This window comes from Rhinopithecus roxellana, chromosome 3 (assembly GCF_007565055.1).
Source record: "Rhinopithecus roxellana isolate Shanxi Qingling chromosome 3, ASM756505v1, whole genome shotgun sequence".
Lineage (NCBI taxonomy): Eukaryota > Metazoa > Chordata > Mammalia > Primates > Cercopithecidae > Rhinopithecus > Rhinopithecus roxellana.
This window is the reverse complement of record NC_044551.1, coordinates 162,035,070-162,060,065: the sequence shown is the minus strand read 5'-3', so window position 1 is coordinate 162,060,065 and position 24,996 is coordinate 162,035,070. Positions and strand designations below refer to the sequence as shown.

Here is a 24,996-nt window from a genome sequence, read left to right as displayed (position 1 = left end):
CACCGTGTTGGTCAGGCTGATCTCAAACTCCTGACCTCATGATCCACCCACCTCAGCCTCCCAAAGTGCTGGGATTACAAGTGTGAGCCACCGCACCCAGGCTTTTTTTTCTTTTAATTGTAATTGTATAGCTCTCCACCACAGCTGCCCCGCACCCTTCCCTTCGATGATGGTGTCTGCAGGCTTCAGGGGGATCATGGAACAAAGCTGGGTCCTGGCAGCCCCACTAGGTTGCCAGCTGGGGAGAACAAGTCACAATTACAAATTATCACAACAATTAGCACCTGTACTTGGGGGCGCTGTAAATTGAGGAGGCCCCAGCTCCTCATTGTACAGGGATCTATCTGTCGGTGACCTTACTCTGGAGACAATGGTATTCCTTCAGTCTGAGGGGATTGATGATGAACCCGGTGTCATCAATTGGCTCATAATCACCCTGCACGTTCATGCTCACCAGCTCCTCGTTGTAGAGAGAGAGTGGGGACTCCCGGCCAAGGACGTACACCTGACCCTTGAGGACAGGCACCTGCACTTTCCCTTCCGCCTGCTCCTGGGACTTGGCAAGGCAGGGGCAGACAAATTCACACTCAGGGCTGTGCCAGAAACCGGTGTATATCAGCTCAGCAAATTTCAAGCCCAGGCCTTGTTTGGTTTTGTGCATTTCCCAGTCCATGGTGAAGGTCTTGATGTCTAAATGAGCATGGTAAAGGATAATGCCTGCTGGGGTCTGGTAGATACCTCAGACCTTCATCCAATGAAGTTGTTCTCAGCCATGGCAATATAGCCCACGCCGTGCTTGCCCGCAACTTCGTTCGGCACACGAAGAGCTCCACGGAGGTCTGGTGGGTGGGCCATCCTTGATGTTGGTCACCTTCACAGGGACCCCTTTTTTGAACTCGATCTCGAGAATGTCAGGGGTGTTGGGGGCTTTGGCTGGGTCCTGGAGGCATTTGATTCTTGGTATTCTCCGGGATTCCAGCCTCGTAGCTGATGATGTGCATGAGGTTCTCGTCCATCCTCCACACGTTCTTGGGAGTGACCAGGATGGGAGTCCCACGTTGCTTTGCATATTCCATCAGGTCATTGCGGCCCTTGTACCAGTTGTAGAACTCGGGCATCCCCCAGGGAGCAATGACCTTTATCTGGGGGGCCAGCGAGTAGCAAGTGAGCTCAAACCGGACCTGATCCTTCCCCTTTCCTGTGGCGCCATGGGACACATACTTGGCCCCCTCCCGCTGGAGGATTTCCACTTGTTTGCAGTTGATGCAGGGCCTGGTGAGAGAGGTACCCAGGAGGTAGCGGTCCTCATACAGTGTGCTGGACTGGATGGCTGGCCAGATGAACTCCACAAACTCCCTGCTGATGTCCTCAATGAACACCTTTTGGCTCCAAGCTTCAGTGCCTTCTTCCTGGCTTCCTCCAAGTCTTTCTTCTGGCCAATATTGGCCAGGTAGGCAATGACATAGCCTTGTCCTTCAGTCACATGAGGATGTGGGAGGTGTCCAGGCCACCACTAGGCCAGAACCACGGAGCCTTTGCTGAACATAGCGTCTGGGATTGGAGGCGCGAGTTCCTGGTGTCTGGAATCTGTCTTCCTAGTGCAGTGAACCACTCGGGCCCCAGAAGCGGTGGCAGGCAACAGAGCAGGTGACTCATTTAAAAAAATTTTTTTTTTTTCTTAAGAAAATAGACTCACACAAAGAAATTGATGAGTTGCCAAAGTCAGGGATTATATGTCCCCTTGTTAGCACCTCCAACTTCTAATTAATTGTTCCTGGGCTGGCTGTGGTGTCAGGGACTGAGTACAGAATCACGTCGTGGCATGTATGGAGGAGAAAATACTTAGGAAGCCCAGCTAGTCTTATGAACGTCATGTGAGGACTTACCTTTAGCTGATGGGCATAGTATCCTTGCTCTAACAAGAATCCTTTAGGTTAAACAACATATGTCTTGCTTACATGGTTAATATATAGACGTTATTTTTAGTTTCAATAAATCCATGGAAGTCGACCTCCATGGTTTTAAGGGTAAGAAATGTGTCAAGTACTGAGACTGATACCTAATTCTTAGTACTCAGGAAAGATTTAGGAGAGGAGGATGTTTTGAGTAGAAAACTCCTTATGGACTCAGAAGGGACATTGTGAGTGAAGACTAATTGGATAGAGAAGTTAGTTCCTAGACATGTGCAGTAGCTGTGGCTTCAATGTTCTCTGAAACATTCCATACATCCTTCTCATTCTCTGGGTGTTATTGTGGACAGAACCTTGATCTTATAGCGAAGAGGCTTGACTTACAGTCCTACTTCCCACCGGAGATACATTTAAAATTCCAAAATAGGCCAGTCGTGGTGGCCATGAGCCTGTAATCTCAGCACTTTGGGAGGCCAAGGCAGGCAGATTGCTTGAGCCCAGGAGTTTGAGATCAGCCTGAGCAACATAGTGAAACCTTGCCTCTACTAAAAGTGAAAAAAAATTAGTTGGACTTGATGGCGCACACCTGTGATCTCAGCTACTTGGAAAGCTGAGGCGAGAGGATTGCTTGAGCCTGGGCTGTCAGGCTGCAGTTAGCTGAGATAGCTCCTTGGTACTTTAGCCTGGATGGCAGGGTGAGACCCTGTCTTAAAAATAATAATAAATAAATGAAATTTATGAAATAATTTTTTCTACAAAGACATTTTTCTCTTTGCTTCTTAATGCAGTTAAGGGATAGGGTTATAATTGGAAAACACATTTTTTACAGAAACTATGGAAAAAATGGATTCTCATGACAATGACTTAAATGCATTTTTTAATCTCAAGGATGATGCTTTTGTTCCAGAAAATTACGTTACAATCAAATTAATTCGTCTTTGCAATGAGACCAATGGATGAAAAGGTCTGTGAAGTGCAAATTGTTGTTATTAATTTATAAGATAAAGCACCTCTTGTTTTGGGAACCAGTCCTAGAGCTGACTGTTTTCACATAATCTTATATTGTGGGTAATTATACACAGACATTAATGTGATAAAGATAATTACAAGAATCTATCATTGCTGGGGTTTTGGTTTATTTGATTGTGAACTTTTGGGAACTTTGGATTAGATGATTAACTTACACTGGGTATTTATTTGTTGGCGAGTGCCTGAAATAGTTACTGAAATTAATACAGAGCACGTTTTTACCTTTTCACAATGAATTTGTTTGATTAACAGCATGGTATTTATTCAGTTGGAGATCTTAAATACCAGATGCAAATTTCAAATTATCACTTCAACAATCGAGTTCAAATATTTAACAGATCAGTGCAGGAAAGATTAAGTGGGAAATTTACTTTAAAAGACAAGTGTGTGTGTTAGAGACAGAGATCGAAGGAAACACCAGTAAATTTTAACCATTTCAGGCCTTATGGTGTGGCAGACACATGGATCCTGCAATGGTGATGTTTTTCATTTTTGGAAATTTTCTATTTTTTACAAGTTGTGTGTAACTTTTCCACATTTTTTTTTTCTATTTTTTACAATTGTGTGTACATTAGGGAGTGGCATCCCACCTTAGCCTTGTGTAAGCATCACCAAGAGATCTTGTTAAAAATACAGATTCCTACTATGTAGCCATAAAAAAGAATGCAATCATCTCCTTTGGAGCAACATAGATGCAGCTGGAGGCCATCATCCTAAGTGAATTAACAGGAACAGAAAGCTAAACACTGCATGTTCACTTATAAGTGACAGCTAAACACTCAGTACACACGGACATAAAGATGGCAACAGTAGACACTGGGGATTACTAGAGGGGAGAGGGAGGAGTAAAGGGTTTAAAAACTAACTATAGGGCACTATGCTTACTACTTGGGTGACTAGATAATTTATACCCCAAACCTCAGCATCACACAATATACCCAAGTAATAAACCTGCACATGTAGCCCCTGAATTTAAAATAAAAGTTGTAAAAATAAAATAAAATAGCAGAAAATACAGATTTCCAGGCCCGTTGGGCTTCTGAATTGTAGATCTGGTCTGGTGTCTGCACACCTGTTGATAAGCTCCTCAGGTGATTCTGATGCACAGCTTGCTTTAAGAGGCATTAAATTAGGGCATTCCTGTGGCATACCTAGCTTAAAACATGGTATCTTATGAGTTTGCTCTTAAAATCACAAACAAGAAAGCGTAAGGAAAGAAACATTGTCCTTTCTCTTTTCCCTTACCCATCAAGCCTGGTTCCAAACTTTGCATATCTTTTCTCTTTATTGTCAGGGATACGATCACCTTCAAGCTATGTCTTCCCCCAATTTTTTACCTGAGAAAAGAATCATTTACCCATAGCTAGCCTAATCCCTCCTGGGATTTAGATTCAACTCATGCTTGAGGGTAGCTCTGATGATAACTGGGCCTTTTTCTAGCTATCTGGATTCTGCTGCCTCATTGTACTTCAGTTTATATTGCTGGATTTCTGGATTGTTCCTAAATCTTAGTCCTGAAAATCCGTCTAGTAGTTTTTGTCCCTCTAGGATTAGAGCTCAGTATTGGTTTCCCTCTAGTCTCTTCCCAAGAATGTAAATTTGCTTCAGAACCTGGTCCAGAGGCCAGAACAGTCACAGGTTATTAGATTTCTCCATGCAATATGGCATGCTTGACTTCCTGAAACTTATGTCTACTCTGATACCATATCCCACTCACTCAACTGGCCAGATACTCTGTGTTGGACTTCCTAATGACTCCTGACTGTGGACAATCCACCTGAGAGAATAGGTCTTGTTCCAAGTTCCATTCTATGTTCTGGTTAGCTTCATTCTATATTTTGGTTAGCTGAGTCCAGACAGGGGATGTCCTGAGACCTGAACCCACAGTGGAGCATCTATGAACCTCTGTAGATTGTATGAGCAGATTAATCGGGAAAAAAAGCATGCTTTTTCTATGTAGGTTTTCATTTCCTTTGTCTTTCTGTCTGTATCATGGGACATAAATTTGTGCCTCTATGGAGTGGGATGTGAGTCAACCCAAGATAATATACTTGAAGGCTCAGAAAAGGATGATAGGCCAGTCTGGTACAAGATAACATGATGAATGATGAGTGTTCTGATTATATGCTCACTTGGTATGATTTAGACTTTTGTCTATTCTGAGACAATGGCACTAAGGCCGCTTGATCTACCATGCTGGTAACAACTGTGTTCTGAAAAGGTGGCACATCTTGTGACCCCCCCCCACCAAGGGAGTTAAGGCTGGTACTTGATGGTCCAAGAAATGTGGTTTTGAAACAACTTCTCAAAAGATGTTTAATTATGGAATAAGTTGTATTGAACCTTTACTATATGCTAGAAACTGGACACAGCTGTTTATAGTTTAGGATTATCTGAAAGGCTTAATGCTTTCTTATGCCTTAACAAGCGTGTAGTTTTGCCATCCAGATCACAAGCTTCGATGATACTGCACTGGACATATCACTCTGGGAACTATCCAGGTTCAACAAATCACTCTGGAGTAAGATTAAACTTTTGTGTTCCAATAGAGATTGACCTTCCCTAGACCAACACCAGTGTCTGGGATGGCACCAGTGTCTAAGAAGGAGGTTGAAAGAAGGTTTCGAGACTTACCCTTGGCTGTCCACATGCATGGGCCAGTTCTCTGGGCTAGACTGTGGCAGAACTTATCTGTCAGTCAAGGCTGATGGCAGAATGCTAGCTATTGAGGCCTTATTTTGTTTCTTAAGATAGGCATTCATATAAGTGAGTATTAATTTAGGGTGTACTGAAGCTGAACAGACTTCTGCATTAACATTCTTGTCAGTATCCCTTCAGGGTCAGATGGATAATGGAAGGGTGAGTCCCATATGTCCCCTTTATTATGCATCTGGAAACTGCCAGCTGAGTTGACCCTCCTCCGTGATCAATGCTGCATCTGTTTTCAGATTATGGCAAGGCTCCAGAGCTCTGTTTAAGTAGAATATTGCTCTAAGCCTCCATTTGTCTGACTCAGTCACCTAACACAGAAAAAAATAACTGAAATAGAAACCTCATACAAGATTCTATAAAAATAGTCACTAAGTCAGTTCTAATAAACATGAATGGTTCTGTAAACTGCAGATCAAATTCCTCCTCCCACTCTCTTTTTGGCTCATGAGTAATTATCATGGCAAGAGGATTGAAAACTGCTTAGATGACACAGATATCTGTTAATATTAATTAAAGCCATCAAAGGTCACAGAACTCCGATTTTCCATATTAATGAATATCTATTGATATTCATAGAATTCTTGAAAACGTACCCCTATTTTCATCTGTTTCATCAACTGTGTTTGTGGGTTTGTGGGACTTGGTGGTAAAGTAAGAGTGGGAAGACAATACCTTTTGGCTCACCCCAAGTGACAGTCAACAGTTCGTCTCATTTCTTCTCAAAAAGGGAATTTGAAGAGTACAGGGATTCAGAAGTGTGTTAACTACTTGAGGAACTATAAGGAGAAGCTCTTGGTTCACAGGCCCACTTTTCTTGGGTAGAATTATGTTAATAACTAGAACGAAAACATAATCACTACTACTTGAACATGCATACTTCTGTAGCATTTTTCATAATTGAAAAGAGAAATGTGAGGGATTGCATTCACAGCATTCAATACCATAAATGCTTATTTCTGAACTGTGATTGTGTATTGTTTCATGGCTTGTGCTGACATGTGCTTAATTCCTGTCACAGCCAGAATGGTGTGCTCTGGGCTGATTACATTTTGACGAAACTCTCTACAGAGATTCTAGGAATGGCCAACATATAATAATGAAGTTTGTGTGTGTGTAAATATGTTAACCATGTTTAGACTTCCATTAGATATTTAAGATGACATGTGACATTTTCCTAATGTTTAAAACCATATTTGCCAGTTTAGACTCAAGTTTGCTAAAATAAAGAAGACATTCACCAAGCAAACAGGCTTTTCTCTTTTGACTGAAAACAGACATGTCTAAAGAGTCCCATTTTTATTGCTAGTGATATAATAAAGAACCACAGAAATTGGGATGGAAGAGGGTGAAGACCTGAATCTGTACAGAGATTGGGGGTGTTTCTCTGGATAGCAACATTTAAAAAATAAAACCAAAAGAAAGAGCAGGCAACATGCAGGTAATAAGAATGTAGCAAATGATAGATACAGAAATAGAAAGGGAGGGAGGGAGAGAGAGAGAGAAAGAGAGAGAACCACAAGGAGTTTGTAGTTCCTACTCTTTTCCCTTCCATTAAGGCTATCAAAAGTAAGTTGCTTATTTCAAAATAGCAGGGAGCTATGAAGGAGCTGTGATGTCCCTTAGGCAGAGAAATTTCCTAAAATATCTGAAATCTTTTACTGTTTCTTCCCCATTGTCTTTAAGAAATAGTCCAAACTCCCTCAAGTGACTATAAGGTTGGATATAATCCAGTCCCCACCTACCTCTTCAGCCACATTTGTTCTTTTACTTTTTTCATTCTGCTCCTGTCAAACTGACATTCTTTCAGATCCTTGATCTGCCATATCCTCTGTGGAATCTGAATCTTCACACAACCTGATATTCCATACTTGATTATTCTTCCTTTCTCCCTAAACGTGTCTAAATGCCTCTTGTCTTTCTGGTCTCAGCTTGGTTGTCATTTCTTCAAGGAAGCCTTCCCTGATTTCTCCTCTGCCTGATGAACTCAGGTCTTCTTCTCCATATTCCTGTAACACTCAACTTTTTTTTCATGGCACTCATTGCTGATGAATTCACCTGTTTAATGCTTGCCTTTTCCATTACACTGTAAGCTCCATGTGTTTACTGCTATATGCAAGAATTAGCCTGATACCTTCCACTGGGTTTGTGACTAAATTTTCTGATAGTACTAGAAGTAAGACAACTGAGGCCCCACAGTAAGTGAAAACTTGTCTGAAAAAATATGAGGAATAGTAGACACTCATGGGTTGTTGTGAAATAAGACATGTAAAACATCTACTGAAGTTTCTGGTACATAGGACTCATCAATTTGTACCTTGAAAGTAGCTTTGTGTCCTTTATTTGGAATTAAGCAGTATAGAAATTGATAAATATATATCTCTTCTTAGACATATCAAAGTCTTTAAACCCAGCAGATTCAGAATCATACTTGGGATCTCTTTCCCCAAACCTGTATTGATCCGTTATTCCCACCCTCAGTGGACAGAAGCACCTGGATAGCCATCCTCAACACCTCTAACCTCTGTCTTCTCCCTAGCGGCCAATTCTTAACAAATCCTAACCACTTGATATTTATTCACCCCATTCAATCCTCTTCATATTCATTTCTTCCACCCTAGCCCATACTACCATCATCTAATTCCTATAAAATAGAGTGTCTTCATAAATGATCCTCTTTTTCCTTGCATGCCTGCCTCCAATTCAATCTTTTTTTTTTTTTTTTTTTTTTTTTTTTTTTTGAGACAGAGTCTCGCTCTGTCGCCCAGGCTGGAGTGCAGTGGCCAGATCTCAGCTCACTGCAAGCTCCGCCTCTCGGGTTTACGCCATTCTCCCGCCTCAGCCTCCCGAGTAGCTGGGACTACAGGCGCCTGCCACCTCGCCCGGCTATTTTTTTTTTTTTTGTATTTTTAGTAGAGACGGGGTTTCACTGTGTTAGGATGGTCTCCATCTCCTGACCTCGTGATCCGCCCGTCTCGGCCTCCCAAAGTGCTGGGATTACAGGCTTGAGCCACCGTGCCCGGCTCCAATTCAATCTTAATGTAGCTGGAGTGACTTTTAGAAAACTTACATCACACCAAGTCACACACATCCAACTTTATATTATCCAAAACAACAGAAACAACCACCACCACCACCACCACCACAAGTAACATGGTAAATAGCATCTTATACTACTCATTATATGCCAGGTACTATTTTAAGTGCTTTATGTATATTGATTTATTAAATCCCCACAAGAAGTCAGACAGTTGTGTGCATTTAGTCCATCATGGAGAAACGAGCACAGAGAAGTTGAGTGATTAACAGCAACCCACACACACTACTCTTCAGTAGTTTTCTAAGTTGGAGAGACCCTTACTGAGTACTGATAAAGAGAGTTGACTATGGAAAGAGATTTCCTGGCTTCAGAGCCTGGCTCTACCATTTCATTACTGAAGCTTTATCTCTCTGGACTCTGTTTCCTTATCAGGTAACTGTGGAAAATAATAGTGCCTCCTTTATAAGGTGTTTTCTCAAGTAAGTAACACAAGTAAAATGTTTAGAATAGTACCTAGTACAGAAAAAGATTTCAGTAAAAGTTACTGATATTACCATATATGTATAAAAACATAGGCCCTATATATCCTTCCAAACTCATCCTTTACAGTTCTTTCCGCTTTCTCTTTATCCTTTTTATTCTGGTCTTGTCTCTAAGAATCATTCCTCATACTATAAGAAACACACTTCCCCTTATCTTTTCCAGCAATCTTGCTCTTCCCTATTTTACTTTTACACATTGTTCAGTTCTCAGCTCAGAAGTCACTTACACATGGAAGTCAATCATTACTTGCCTGCAGTCTAGTATAGCTCTCACTATTATATATGCTCAGTATCTCCTTGTAACTTTCCTGTGAAGCGTTTATCACAATGGTAATTTTATATTTATTTGTCTAATTTTTTGGTTGTCTTTCTCATTAGATTACAAGGCCCATGAAAAAAGGGACCAAGTCTTTTTGTGTTCAACGTTGTACAGTGAGCCTGATATATATTTGTGTTGATGAGTGAATACACATATTTCTCCATTATCTGTAGGTATAGTATAAGGGGTATGTTTTGGTTTTAGAAGCACAAACTTGACTCACATTTCTGCAGCGTGGTTGCTATACAATATGGTAAATCCACAGATATAGATATATGTATATAACAGATATTATATATACGTATGTATTGATATGTGTATAGGCATCTCAGTATACTCAGTACTCAGGGGATATGTTCACGGCAGAATCGCCTGTACAGGTATTCTGCAGTGGAGACTTTGACAATTCTAGTGCTCATATTCTGTGTCACCTTCTTGGTAAACTTCTCTGCCCCCCATGCCCCTGGAAACAAGTTTTGCAAGTCTTTCTCGTGCAGTCACATGCTACCTACTCATGTGCTCTTAGGGTTCTTTTGTTCATTCATAACGTGCCTAACTTTTCTTTCAATCTTGGGTATAGTTTGTCTTTTATCTTTAAAAAATACCCGTTCTTATACCAGAACTGGTGAAATTTAGTTAGTCCTATGTCTCTGCTACAACTTGACTCCTGGGAAATCATTAGTGCTACTCCTTACACCCAAACACCATCCAATTTTTTGTGTGCCTTTTACAGTTTTTTTCTGTTACTGTGGCTTTTCATTTCACCTATAATAAGTCTAAATTCCCTACCATGAGCTGTAAGTTCCTGAAGAGTCTGGTCTCTGTGTACCTCTCCTGACGCATTTCCTGTCTCTCTCCTCCTTTCCCACTGTACTCTAACTATGCTGGCCCTTTGTTTGAAAAATATAGCAGTTTTTATTTTTTCTTTTTTCTCCCGCCTCTGCACCTTTGGATTTGATAATCCATCTGGAACACCGTTACCTCCAGCCTTCACATGTGAGGCACCTGAATAAAATTTAATATTCTCAGGAATGCTTTTTCTGGCTATCCTACCTAAAGTAGGCTTACTTTTTAGAGCACTTAAAATGATAACATGTAATTAATTAATTTGTTTATTCACTTTTTGGGGGGTCTGAATCCCCTAATATAATGCAAGCCCCATAAAGCAGGCCCTATAATAGCTTGACCATTTTCACTTCTCAGCATCTATAATGTCTGGTGCAAACATGAGAACATTAGAAATAAGTCCTTAGATAAGATAAAGTATTCTTTATTACAAGAAAATTTATTTAGCCCAATCAAATTTGCAACATGATAGAGCGCCTAATGAAATCAACTTCTTCATCTAAGAGTACATGACATGTACTGCATACAGACATAGCCTGCAAACTGCACCGTTGCATGTTAATTGTGTTACACATCACAATTGGAGCATAGGAGGAGGGCAACTCATTCTGGAAACTGGGGACAAAATGACACAAAAGTTGGCGCATTGCATGAGACACAAGTCCCTCCAGTGAGCCGTGAGTTCACAGTTTGAGAAGTGCTATAAGGTATGACATATAGCCTTAGTGTCTGTTGAATCCTCAGTCCCTGACATGAGACCTGGCACATGGTAGGCCCTCAAATATCTGTGGAAAGGACAAATGAATCCATATAACATGCCACAACCTGGTAATCTTTATTTATACTGAAGCTATTTTTATTACTCAAGTTAGTCATTTTTTTTCTTGCTAAAACAACATATTGCTGATTTTATATCAAAAGTCTGTAGGGAAACATGTCTCACTTTATAGCCAGTTTTGCTGAAATGTATTGGCCCTGCAAAGCAAGAGATGTTTATACTTTGAAATATGCATTGTCATTTACTCTTCAAAAGCATAGTAGTTTTCCTTAGCTATTTCTTGGTTTAATCAGTCCCCAAAGCTGAATAAATGAAAGAAATGGAATGTGTGTAAGCATTAAACTACATTCCGGCAAGGTGACTTACACTTAGTTCATTGTAAGGTAATTATTAATGAGCAACTGTTTTGTCTAGGTAATTGTTTTCCTCATAAGTTATTATTGGCTTATGAAATATAGTAATTCCAGGAAAGAGAAAAATGTTCTCAGTGTTCCTCCTAGCTCAGTCTAATCCCACACATTATTAAGTAAATTAAAAAGTGCTGTTAAGACATCATTTTCATCTGTTACATTTCCACAATTAAAAACAAAATATAATACAAAATAATATTAAGACTGCCAGAGGTATGGTGTTCTTAACAACATTGCTGTGGGAGTAGAAATTTGTGTAATGATTTTGAAAGCAATTTAGTTACATTTACCTCTAAAATGTCACTGTATTTTGAACTAGTAATGTGCCTTTTAGAAGTTAGTAATACAGATAAAGAGTTTTACACAAAGGTTTGTGTATTACAATGTTCATCACAGCATCAGTAAGAATAACAGGAAACAATATAATCTCCAAATATTAGGGATGTGGCAGTATAAATAATGGCATATGCCTGTTATATAATCCCGAATGTCCATAAAAGTTACTGTTTACAATTACAAAGACTATTTAATGACATGCGGGAAATGCTCAGTTGGTAAAATTAAGTGAAAAAGGTAGTAAAGGAAGGAGTAAATGTAGAAGTGGTAGATGAGCTCTCTGGTGGAATCTAGTCTGTAGATTTGTTTAGTTTGCCTCACATGGTGTTATTACTTAAATTCATTTCCAATATTTAAAAATTAGGATATTTTACTTTTAAACAATTGTATGTTCAGGTCCTTTCTAAAATTCTAGATATTGGGTAGCATTCATGGCACACCACTTGGGAGCAGCAATCAGCCGGAGTTGGGAAGGCTGGGACCCTAGACCTGGCAGGTGCTCTCCGGCTGGCCACACTCCCCAGCACTCCTGACCATTACCCCTGACCTGTGGCACTCGTGGATGTCACCTTCCTGGCATTTGAATTCTTGGCTGCTATGCGGCATGATCCTTGTGTGGCAAAGCACACATACATATGCATGAAATGCTACAAAAACTCCTCAGGGTGATAGGATAATGGGTGATTTTCATTTTCTTCTTAATAGTTTTTGCATTTTCCAAATTGTGTAACAAAAATATGTATTGCTTTTCTGATTAGAAAAGAGTTTTTTTTTTTTTGGAAGTCAAATCCATTAAACGTCATGGAGCACCATGCTAAAAGATTATAAATGGCAGATGTTAACAGCAACCTTGGGGAAAAATTACATTTCTGAATTCCCTTAACCAAAATAGCGGACGAGGTTATTGATGCCTTTTCATTCACAGTGTTTTTTTTTTTTTTTTTTTCCCCACATTATTTAGTAAAAATACATTATTGAAATCTAAATGAGATGGAACAGTCTTATTAAATTGCTTTTTTTCCTACAAAGTATTGTATCTTCACCTCAATTCTAGATGAATAATAGCCTCAACCTGATAGTAAACCATTTTGCTCACTGTTCAAGTAGTAAATATTTCTGATAATATGAAGTGAATAAATGAAATTACTCTCTTTCAGATCTTTGTTTTGTGGAGAATGAGTTAAACTTAAATTGTAATTAATACTAGTGCATTAAACTAAGTGAAATGTAAGGAACATGCATATCCCTGAATTGATGACATAGACCTATAATTAAAAGGATTTTGTTTTCTGATTGTAAGTAAGAGATTTATAGGAATGAATTCTTTTTTAAAATAAATTTTTATTTTATGAAAGTGATAGTCAACCATGCATAATATACTTATTTTCACTTTTATCAGGAGATATAATTATAGGTCAGAGATTTTTGTTTTGTTTTCCTTTCTAGTTTTACAAGAATTTGAGGGCCAAAATAAAAAAGCCTGTGTGTCTGTAATTTTTCCACCTGGTCAGTCACAGCAATGAGATTCTTATACATTTACTGGTAGATAAAATAACCAAGAAGTATTTATTGAGCACCTAATACAATGTCCTAGGGAAAATCCATAAAAAACCTATTCTCTGATTTCTGAGAAATTTTCATTGTATATCAAGCTCTGGCAGTGTGAATATAAAAAGTGATATGCTATTAGAGGTTCCATGAGACTATAATAAAATGTACTTTTCTCTCTTTATTAATACAACATATAGTTTTTAAGTAGGACTATGACCTAATTAAATCTTCCTTTTAGAGATAGTACTCAGGATCTGAGTGTTACAATCATGCAAGTGGATTTAACCCAGAAGAGTAGATGGAATCATATAAGAAAGTATGTAAAATTACAGAGAAGCAGTCAGTCATGGTGGCAAGGAATTGGAGAGTTCAAATTATTTACTTATAATGCAATTATTATATTGTTAGGTTTAAACTCATTATCTTGCTCTTTCAAAATCTTTTTTTCCTTCTTTCCTGTTCACATTAATTGGCCAGTTTTTCATAGTACAATTTATTTTCACCATTGGATTTTTTAGCTTTTATGAAATATTTATTTTTTATTTTTTAAATTAATATATTCCTTTAGTGAGTTTTAGATTGAAATAAAAATTGGGCATATATAGGCTGGGTGCAGTGGCTCATGCCTGTAATCCCAGTACTTTGGGAGGCTGAGGTGGGTGGATCGCCTGAGGTTAGGAGCTCGAGACCAGCCTGGCCAACATGGCAAAACCCCGTCTCTACTAAAAATACAAAAATTAGCCGGTGTGGTGGTGCATGCCTGCAGTCCCAGCGACTTGGGAGGTTGAGGCAGGAGAATTGCTTGAACCACAGAAGTTAGAATGAGCCAAGATCACCACACCACACTCCAGCCTAGGCAACAAAGTGAGACTCTGTCTCAAAAAATACAAATGAAAATGAAAATAAATAAAAAGCATCTAGTACACAAAGTTCCAATATCATTCTATCCCTTCACCCCCCACTTCATAATTTAACCTATTATTAACATCTTACATTACTATGGTACATTTGCTAAAATTAATGAGCAAATATTGATACATTATGTTTCTTTGGAAAAAATTATAAATATTTTACAGTGTACACTGTGCTCAATGTGTAGTCTTTTATTTCTCACCTCCCTCCCATTCTTCCCCCAACTCTCCAAAGTCCATTCTATCATTCTTATGCCTTTGCAACCTTACAGCTTAGCTCCCTCTTATGAGTGATACGATGTTTGGTTTTCCATTCCCGAACTACTTCACTTAGAATAATGGTCTTCAACTCCATTCAGGTTGCCGCAAGTGCCATTATTTTGTTTCTTGGTATGGCTAAGTGGTATTCCTTAGTATATATGTACCACATTTTATTTATTCACTCGTTGGTTGATGGGTATTTAGGCTGGTGCCATGTTTTTGCAATTGTGAATTGTGCTGCTATAAACATGTGTGTGCAAGAGTCTTTTTCATATAATGATTTATTTTCCTCTGGGTAGATACCCAGTATCCAGTGGGATTGCTGGATACAATGGTAGTTCTACTTTTAGTTCTTTAAGGAATCTCTGTACTCTTTTTCATAGTGGTTGTACTAATTTACATTCCCACCAACATGGTAAAAATGTTCCATTTTCACCACATCCACATCAACATCTGTTTTTTTGTTTTTTAATTTTTAAATTATGGTCACTCTTGCAGGAGTAAGGTGATATCTCATTGTGGTTTTGATTTACATTTATCTGATAGTGACTTTGAGGATTTTTTCATGTTTGTTGGCCATTTGTATATCTTCTTTTGAGAATTGCCTCTTCATGTCCTTTGCCCACTTTTTGATGGGATTATTATTATTTTTTTCTTGCTGATTTGTTTGAGTTTCTTGTAGATGCTGGATATTAGTTATTTGTAGGATGCATAGTTTCAAATATTTTCTCCCTCTCTATGGGTTGTCCATTTTACTCTGATGATTCTATCTTTTGCTATGCAGAAGCTGTTTAGTTTAATTAGGTCACATCTGTTTATCTTTGTTTTTGTTGCATTTGCTTTTGGATTCTCGATCATAAACTCTTTACCTAAGCCAATGTCTAGAAGAGTTTTTCCAATGTTATCTTATAGAATTTTTGTGGTTTCAGATATTAGATTTAAGTCTTTGATCCATCTTGAGTTGATTTTTGTTCAGGGTAAGAGATGATGATCCAGCTTCATTCTTCTACCTGTGGCTTGCCAATTACTCCAGCACCATTTGTTGAATAGGGGTGTCCTTTCCCCATTTTATATTTTTGTTTGCTTTGTTGAGGATCTGTTGGCTCTATTTGGTTTTATTTCTGGGTTCTCTATTCTGGGTTTTCAAATATTTGGCTTTATTTCTGGGTTTTCTATTCTGTTGCATTAGTCTATGTGCCTGTTTTTATACCCGTACCATGCTGTTTTGGTAACGATAGCCTTGTAATATAAAGTCAGGCAATGTGATGCTTCCAGATTTCTTTTTACAATATTGATTCTATCCAACCCCACAAGCATGGAAGGTGTTTTCATTTGTTTGTGTCATCTGCGATTTCTTTCATCAGTGTTTTGTTGTTTTCCTTGTAGAGATATTTTACCTCCTTGGTTAAGTATATTCCTAAGTATTTTATTTTTTTTGTTTCAGCTATTGTAAAAGGGGATGAGTTCTTGATTTGATTCTCAGCTTGGTCACTGTTGGTGTATATCAGTGCTACTGACTTCTGTACATTCATTTTGTATCCAGAAACTTTACTAAATTTATTTGTCAGATCTATGAACTTTTTGTGTGATTCTTTAAGGCTTTCTAGGTATATGATCATATCATAAGATACGTGATATGATATCAAACAGTGATAGTTTGACTTCCTCTTTACCAATTTGGATGCCCTTTTTTTTTTAGTTTCTCTTGTCTGACTGCTCTGGTTAGGGCTTCCAGTATTATGTTCATTAGAAGTGGTGAAAGTGGGAATCCTTGTCTTGTTCCAGTTCTCAGGGGGAATGCTTTCAACTTTTTCCCATTCAGTATAATATTGGTATTGGGTTTGTCCTAGATAGCTTTTATTACTTTGAGGTATGTCTCTTCTATGCGGATTTTGCTGAGGGGTTTAATCATAAACAGATGCTGAATTCTCTCCAATGCCTTTTCTGCATTTATTGAGATAATCTACATTTTTTTCTTTAATTGTTTATGTGATGTGTTTCATATTTATTGACTTGTGTAAGTTAACCCATCTCTTCATCTCTGGTATGAAACCCACTTAATCATGATGTATTATCTTTTTGATATACTATTGGATTCAGTTAGCTAATATTTTCCCTTTTTATTTTTCGGAATAGTATCAGTAAGATTAGTACCAACTCTTTGAATGCCTGATAGAAATCAACTGTGAATCCGTCTTATCCTGGACTTGTTTTTTGTTGTTGGCAATTTTTAAATTACTGTTTCAATCTTGGTACTTATTATTGGTCTGCTTAGAGTTCTATTTCTTTCTGATTTAGTCTAGGAGAGTTGTATATTTCAAAGAATTTATCCATCTCCTCTAGATTTTCTAGTTTGTGTGTGTAAAGATGTTCACCGTAGCCTTAACTGATCTTTTGTATTTCTGTGGTTTTGGTTGTAATATCTCCCATTCCATTTCTAATTGATTTATTTGCATCTTCTTCTTTTCTTGGTTAATCTTCTTAATGGTTTATCAATTTTGTTTGTTTTTTCAAAGAACCAGCCAGCTTTTTTTCTTTTTGTTTGTTTGTTTCAATTTCATTTAGTTCTGTTCTGATCTTTGTTTTTAATTTTATTTTTATTTTTTTGCTGGGTTTAGGTTTGGTTTATTCTTGTTTTCTAGTTCCTTGAGGTGTTACCCTAAATTGTCTATTTGTAGTCTTTCAGACTTTTTGATGTAGGCATTTAAGGCTATGAACTTTCCTCTTACCATCACTTTTGGTGTGTCTCAGAGGTTTTGATAAGTTGTGTCTTTATTATCATTCAGTTCAAATAATTTTTAAATTTCCATCTAGATTTTATTGTTGACTCAAAGATCATTCAGGAGCAGATTATTTAGTTTCCATGTGTTTGTTAGTTTTGAGGGTTGTTTTTGAAGTTAATTTCCAATTTTATTCCATGTGGTCTGAGATGGTACTTGATATGATTTTGATTTTCTTAAATTTATTGAGACTTGTTTTGTGAACTATCATATGGTCTACTTTGGAGAATGTTCCATATACTGATGAGTAGAATGTATATTCTGCAGTTGTTGGGTAAAATGTTCTGTAAATACCTGTTAAGGTCATTTGTTCCAAGGTATAGTTTAAGTCCATTGTTTCTTTGTTGACTTTCTGTCTTCATGAGCTGTCTAGTGCTGTCAGTAGAATATTGAAGTCCCCCACTATTATTCTGTTGCTGTCTATTTGATATCTTAGGTCTAGTAATAATTGCTTTATAAATTTGGGACCTCCAGTGTTAGGTGCATATAGATTTAGGATTGTGATATTTTCCTTTTGGACCAGTCCTTTTATCATTATATAAGTCCATTTTTTTTTTAACTATTGTATGTTTAAAGTCTGTTTTGTCTGATATAAGAATAGCTACTTCTGCTCACTTTCGGTGCCCATTTGCATAGAATTTTTTTCCACTTCTTTTGCCTTGATTTCATGTCACTCCTTATGTGTTAGGTGAGCCTCTTGAACACAGCAGATAATTGGTTGGTGGATTTTTATCTATTCTGCCATTGCGTATCTTTTAAATGGAGCATTTAGGTCATTTACATTCAATTTTAGTTTTGGTATGTGAAGTACTGTTTTATTCATTGTGCTAGTTGTTGCCTGAATACTTTGTTATTTTGTCCTTATGTTATTGTTGTATAGGTCCTGTGAGATTTATACTTTAAGGAGGTCCTATTTTGGTGTGTTTTGAGGGTTTGTTTCAAGATTTAGATCTCCTTTTAGCATTTCTTATAGTGCTGGCTTAGTAGTAGTGAATTCTCTCAGCATGTGTTTGTCTGAAAAAGATTTTATCTCTCCTTAGTTTATGAAGCTTAACAGTTTAATTTTGCTGGATACAAAATTCTTGACTGGAAATTATTTTGTTTGAAGAGGTTAATGATTGAACCCCAATCCCTTCTAGCTTGTAGGATTTCTGCTTAGAAATCTGCTGTTAATCTGATAGGTTTTCCTTTATAAGTCACCTGCTGCTTTTGCCTCATAGCTCTTAAGATTTTTTCCTTCATCTTGACTTTAGATAACCTGGTGACTACGTGCCTAGGTGATGATTTTTTTTGCAATGAATTTCCTGGGTGTCCTTTAGCTTCTTGTATTTGAATGTCTAGCTATCTAGCAAGACCAGGGAAGTTTTCCTTGATTATTCTCTCAAATATGTTTTTCAAATTCTTAGATTTCTCTTCTTCCTCAGGAATACCAATTATTCTTACATTTGGCTATTTAACATAACCTCAAATATTTTGGAGGCTTTGTTCTTTTTTTTTTTTTTTTTTTTTTTTTTTGAGACGGAGTCTTGCTCTGCCGCCCAGGCTAGAGTGCAGTGGCCGGATCTCAGCTCACTGCAAGCTCCGCCTCCTGGGTTCACGCCATTCTCCTGCCTCAGCCTCCCGAGTAGCTGGGACTACAGGCGCCCACCACCTCGCCCAGCTAGTTTTTTGTATTTTTTAGTAGAGACGGGGTTTCACCGTGTTAGCCAGGATGGTCTCGATCTCCTGACCTTGTGATCCGCCCGTCTCGGCCTCCCAAAGTGCTGGGATTACAGGCTTGAGCCACCGCGCCCGGCCTGTTCATTTTTTAAAATTCTTTTTTCTTTGTATTTGTCTGATTGGGTTAATGTGAAAGCCTTGTCTTTCATTTGAAAGCCTTTGAAGTCCTTGTCTTTAGCTCTGAAGTTCTTTCTTCTATTTATTCAATCCTATTATTGAACTTTCCAGTTTATTTTTCTTTAAGTGTGTCTTTTATTTCCAGAAGTTGTGATTAGTTTTTTCTTCATGATATCTATTTCTCTGAAGCATTTTTCATTCATATCGTATATATTTTATAATTTCTTTACATTGGTTTCGCCTTTCTCTGGTATATACTTGAGTCGCTTAATAATCAACCTTCTGAATTCTTTATCTGACAATTCAGAGATTTCTTCTTGGTTTGGATCCATTGCTAGGGAGCTAGTGTGGTCTTTTCAGGGTGTTACAGAGCTTTGTTTTGTCATATTATCAGAATTACTTTTCTGATTCCTTCTCATTTGGGTGAACTCTTTCAGTGAAAAAATCTGGAACTCAAGAGCTGCTGTTCAGATTCTTATGTCCCACAGGATGGTCCCTTGATGTGGCACACTCCCCCTTCACCTAGGGATGGGGCTTCCTGTGAGCCAGAATGCAGGATTGTGATTGCCTTTCTGGTCTAGCCACCCAGCCAGGCTAGCAGGCACTGAGCTAGTACTGGGAGATGTCTGCAAAGAGTCCTGTGATGCAATCTGTCTTCAGGTCTCCAAGCCATGGATACCAGCACCTGCTCTTGGGGAGACGGCAGGGAAGTGAAGTAGACTGTGTGGGGCATCCTTGATTGTATATATGTTTAGTGTGCTGGCTTTCTCAAATGCTCGCTAGCAGCGAAGTTGTCACGTGGACAGACTTGGGACCACTGGTTAGCCAGAATGTGGAATTACCTCTTGTTTTCTCCTTCCTTGAAGCAAGGTTATTCTGTCATGAGTTGCTGAAATGTCCAGAGTTGGTCGGCCTGCAGCCAGGAGGTGGTGCTTTGAAGACAGCAGCAGAGTTTTTCACCTGTCTTGAGGAATTTGCAGTGGCCTGCCACTTCTTCCAAAGATCTGTTAATTCTTTTGGATTTTCTGGTGCGCTTCTGTGGTGGTTCCTGGAGTGAAAGCCCACACTGTGAGTCTCCACATGCTGTTCGGTCCATCCAAGTGGGAGCTGAACGTCAGCCCTGTCTCCTATCTGCCATCTTTCCTAGTATTCCTCACCACTGGATTTTTATGCATACTTTTTAGATGGCTTTTAAGGTTTCTATAGGATTTACAATATGTATCTGTAGATTATTATACTACCTCCAAATAATATTCTACTTTTCAGTATATAACTACTATGTAAAGATCTTTCAATTACATATTTCCATTTCTCCTTTTCTATCATTTGTGCTATTGGTGTCATCCATTTTATTTCTACCAATAATATAAATGCCAAACTTATTAGTATTATTTTTGACTTAAATAACCAGTTAACTTAAAAATACATTTTAACGAAATATATATGAGGAAAAAGTGCATGTACAATTTTTTGGAGCTCTTCAGTCGTTTATGTGGATAAAGTTTCCATCTGGTATCATTTTCACTTGACACCACAAACTTTCTTTACCGTGATAGTACAGGTAAGAATATGAGATATTGTTTCTACTTTTATTCCTGAAAACTTATTTTATTTTGCCTTTGTTTTTGAAGGACATTGATAGATCTAAAATTCTAAGATGACAGGTTTTTTTTTTTTTTTTTTTCTTGATTTTACAGTGTTTTTCTATTGTCTTCTGGCTCATGTACTTTTCAATAAGAAGCCTGTCATTTTCTTATCTTCATTATTCTGCAGGCACTGTACTGTCCCTTTTTGTTCCTCTGGCTAATTTCAAATTTTTTGATTCCTCAGTTTTTTTTAGGAAAATTGATTATGAAATGTTCTGGTGTAGTTTTATTTGTGTGTATCATGCCTGAAATTTATTGATCTTCTTGAGTTTGTAACATTCTCGAGGAGACCCCCACACAGAATTCTGTAGCCCTTTTGTCTATAACTTTGACACACAATTCTAGCCACATTTATTTCCCTGAACTTTCATCTACATTTTCTTTTCTTCTTTCTTTCTTTCTCTCGCTTTTTTTTTTTTTTTTTTTTGAGATAGAGTTTCTCTCTTGTTGCCCAGGCTGGAGTGCAATGGTGAGATCTCAGCTCACAGCAACCTCCACCTCCCGGGTTCAAGAGATTCTCCTGCCTCCGCTTCCCTAGTAGCTGGGATTACAGGCATGCCCCACTGCGCCTGGCTAATTTTGTATTTTTAGTAGAGACAAGGTTTTTCCATGTTGTTCAAGCTGGTCTCAAACTCCCGACCTCAGGTGATCAGCCCACCTTGGCCTCCCAAAGTGCTTCGGATTTCAGGCGTGAGCCACTGCGCCTGGCCCCTGTGTCTTTACTTAACAAAACTGCTGGGCTTTGCCTGCAATTCCTCTTTCTATACCAACATATGGCAAGGATCTTCAAAGAAGCCAAAATGATGAAGGCCTCATCTCGTGGGTTTTACCTCTCTCAGGGATCTGAGTCCTGTATTGGTTGTTGTCCAGTGTCGAAAAATAATTGCTTTATATATATATTTTTTTCATTTTTCTAGTTATTTGTGAAAGCAGGGCAAGCATAGTCCCAGTTGCTCTATTATTACCCAAAGAAGAAATCTTAATTTCAGAAGATTAAAATCTTGCAGAGTATGTTTTCATGATATCTCAAAAGCAATCAGGACATAGTATACTTAAACCTTGGTTTCTAAATATACTTCTCCACTAAAATGAACTAAGGATCCTGGATAAAAGACTGATTCTAGAGCTAGGGCAGAATAAGTACAAGATGAACCTATAATATATTGTCTGCTAGCAAGTAAGGACATGGTAAAATTATGATGGACCAGAAAAACACAGAAGCCAGCTGAAGGGAGTCCCATTGACTAAATTTGGGATGATTTGAGCATCAAAATAAATAATGGTAGTGATGGAATATAGCCTATTGAATACAAATGAAAGAGTGAATAAATAAATGCATATATATATATATATATATATATATATATACATACACACACACATATACACACATAAAGAGGAAGAAGGCGAGTTTCTCACAGTTAAATACCAACTAATAAACATAGATGGACAGATGGAGTTAGACAATTATTAATGCACACTAAAACTAGTGGCAGAAATTCGTCAGGGAACAAGATATTTACTTAATTCCATAATATTTCCCCACAGTGCAGAAATTCAACAAATACTACCAGAAACAAATGTTCAAAGCTTATGCAAATGTTAGAAAACCAGTATCACGTAACTTTGATGTGATGCATTAAGAAGGACACAACATCATTTTGATGGCATTCCTAATGAAATGGATAACTTGCATCTAATTGTGAGAAAATATCAGACAAACTCAAATTGAGAGACAGTCTGCAAGATAACCTTCATATTCTCTTCAAAAATACCAAGGCCAAGGAACACTGAGAAAGGCTAAGAAACGCTTCTAGATTAAAAAAGACATGACAACTAAATGCAATGTGTGATCCTAAATTTGATCCTGGGCCAGCAGAAAAATAGCTTTAAAGGTCACTGTTGGAGCAACTGAAAACTATTAGATATGGCCTATGAACTAGAAAATGGTATTTTGTTAGTATACAGTTTCCTGATTTTATAACTGTACTCTGGTTATGTAAGAGGAGGTCATCATTCTTAGTGTGTGAAGCAAAGGTGTAAAGGAAGATCGTGTTTCTAACTTACTCTCAAATAGTTCAGAAAAAAATAATAATTTGCAAATAAATATATGGATACACATGTATATGTCTTTCTATCATCTATAGTTTGAATCTGTGCCTTCTAAAATTTATGTATTGGAAACTTAATCCCCAATGCAACTGTATTGGGAGGTAGATCCTTTTGGGAAGTGTTTAGGTCAGAGAAGACTAAGGATGATGAAAATTCTATCTTGACAAGTACTTCCACGATTGCATATCGGAGAGAAACGAACATAGGAAATCATAAACTGGCACTTAAGGCTCCTTGCCAGAATAAGTCACTTTTGCTCATTTTTCCTTGGTTAAAGCGAGTCATATGGACACATCTATTTTCTCAGGGGGTGGGAAGTGCAATCTGCCTGGAAGGAAACTGTGAACAGCTCGAAGGATGCCCACACACAGGGTTTATTACATCACACAAAAGTTATCATGCTTATCAGTTTTCTCAAGGGAATTGTGATTGCAGTTTCTATATCCTCTTCTATTCAACTCCTCAAGACCAATGTTTCGTACAAAGAAGGTACTTAATGCTTACTCACTGAATGAATGGACATCCAGAGACTTTTCTGAGATCCTAAAACCTATGGGATTTGCATTCATGTTTCTGAATTTTTAATCTTGTGCATGTTTCATGGCATCATGCAATAAGAATCTATAGAATTCCTTGACATGGTCCATTCTTAATAAGTTACGATCTGCTAATAGAAACTATTCCAACTTTGCTATATAAGATAATATTTTATAGACCTCAACCTATATGCAAATAACCCATTTCAAAATTTGCTTGCAGCCAAAGTATGCCAAAGAAACGCATTGATTAAAACCCTGCAAATGAAAACACATTTCATTTTTTTCAACCTGCCATGTTGTTTCACTTTTGCATTTGAGAGTTTTTCTCTCATCATTTCCCTTTCATGGCTCTTTTCATTACAAACTAGACCCCAGGGTCTTTTAGAATCGTATGCCTTTAATAACAAAAGCTAAAAAAAAAATTTAAATGACTTCAAAAAGTACAGAAGATATCAAAGTCTAGACAAGACTTCAAAACCAATTTCACCAGGATGGCATATATTCTTGGTTAACTTATGAAATTAAAATATCTGATTGTGGTAAAATGTTTTAGATGCTCATCTATCTTTATTAATGTTATTATGGCTCATTTCTCAAGTCCCCATGGAACAATAAACTATTAATGTCATATTCATCTCTCTTTTGGAATGAGAAGAGTGGAATTGACTGCTGCAACAGTGCAGAGACTCTGAGAGAGGGTTTGCCTGTTACGTATATTGAATCATTATCACTTCAATGAAAGGCAACAAAATAGCCAATCTCGTGCAGAGCAGCATGGTTTCCAGTGCGATTTCCAGTGCAAATTAGAATTTCATGTGAGGCAGAGAATGAATAGAGATGATAAATTCAGGAGGCGATGTTCAGGAATAATTCAAATGAAGAGCATCTGTTGTTGCTTGGATTCCAGGAAGTTGAGTTTGTTTCTTATTCTGCTGTGTATCTGCCATATTGAGGAGCCAAGTCAGTGACTGGATAAGTGTTGTGGCTAGTTTTACCACCAATTACTGAAGTATGACAAACCCCAAATTGCCTTCCTTACGCAGACTTCCAAACGCAAAATAGAACCACTTTCTGTACCTTTGATTTGGGATTAAGTTTTGATATTTCCCTGCAAGGGTGAGCAATCTTTAAGCAACAGATCATTTTATGAAGCTTCTAAGATGAGCAAGCCTGTTTTGATAACATAAAATTGGCAGGAACTTGAGCTCGAAATTTGAATAGAGACCAAACTGAGTATCTGTACAAGTTTGAAGAGGCACAGATGATTTTATGCAAATTGTTTGTTTATGGAATGTTTCTCCTGGGCACATCTGCTAGATCACATGGGCTGAAAGTGGAAGGAGAGACAGAAGCTCTTAAGTTAAAGGGACTATTGACTTGCTTTTTTTGGTTTGTTTGTTTTTTTCCAGTAGTTAGAAATTTAAAAAAAAAGAATAATATC

At 37.8% G+C, this 24,996-nt stretch overlaps 1 pseudogene; it reads right to left on the bottom strand.

Annotated features, from left to right (window-relative positions):
• Positions 1-340: 340 nt before the first annotated feature.
• Positions 341-1,546, bottom strand: LOC104672966 (annotated as a pseudogene).
• Between the last annotated feature and the right edge of the window lie 23,450 nt (positions 1,547-24,996).